Source organism: Pogona vitticeps, chromosome 4, assembly GCF_051106095.1.
Source record: "Pogona vitticeps strain Pit_001003342236 chromosome 4, PviZW2.1, whole genome shotgun sequence".
Classification (NCBI taxonomy): domain Eukaryota; kingdom Metazoa; phylum Chordata; class Lepidosauria; order Squamata; family Agamidae; genus Pogona; species Pogona vitticeps.
The window spans coordinates 205463971-205465098 of NC_135786.1; positions in this window are offsets into that span (position 1 = coordinate 205463971).

Here is a 1128-nt window from a genome sequence, read left to right on the forward strand (position 1 = left end):
GATTGTGAAAAAGTAGATGGGTTTAGGACTAGGTTTACAACTTTTCAAGTGTAAGTGTCTATTTTTTATCTTGCTTCCCAATACAAATTATCAGTACACAATATAGAGCTAGGGAAAGGTTCCCCTTGACATATATTCCAGTCGTGTCTGACTCTAGGGCATGGTGCTCATCCTCATCTCCAAGCCATAGAGCCAGCATTTGTCCGAAGACAGTTTCCATGGTCACGTGGCCAGCGCGACTAGACACGGAATGTCGTTACCTTCCCACCGAGGTGGTACCTATTTATCTACTTGCATTTGCATGCTTTTGAACTGCTAGGTTGGCAGGAGCTGGGACAAGTGACGAGAGCTCACTTTATCACATGGATTTGATCTTACAACTGCTAGTCTTCTGACCTTACAGCACAGAGGCTTCTGCGGTTTAACCCGCAGCGCCACCACGTCCCTATTAATATAGAGCTATATCTATACAATTATATAGACATAAGTTTATACATATAAAGCAATTTAACATATACTTGTAGAATCCAGGGAATCAAAAGCATAGAATAGCAATAAGTTAGTTGAATAAGTTTGTGATGGAGACCAGGATTGATTCATAACATTTTGGTCACACAATGAGCAACATGGAATAGACAGGACTGTGCTTAATCCAGCAAAGGAGTTGGGATAGCTGTTTTGGTGTGGAGTTGTACATAATAGTGGTTCCTAATTGCTTTCGCCAGTTACCTTTGGGTAGAGTGGGCGGCATATAAGTTACATAAATAATAAATAAATACATAAATTAATATTTAAGGACATTTTCCATCCAAAGATGGCAGTGCCATTAGGTAGGAAATGAGACCATAGCCTCAAGTGGGAGCAGGATATTGGAGAAGAGAGATGCATGGCAGGCAGCTTGCCCTGATACATCTAGGCTACCCTCTTTCCTTCAGATGTGGTGCAGGACGTTGTTCTTTTCACAGTATTGAATAATAATTCATCTGCTAGTCTGGTTGGGTTTCTATATGGAAAAATAATGGCTGCCATTTTGTTCTTTGCCTCAGGCAAGGGAGATTCCTATGAACTCTTCTCCATGTATTTATTTTACAGTGAGAGCAAGATGTTGGGAAGAAGGGTCCTGATCTA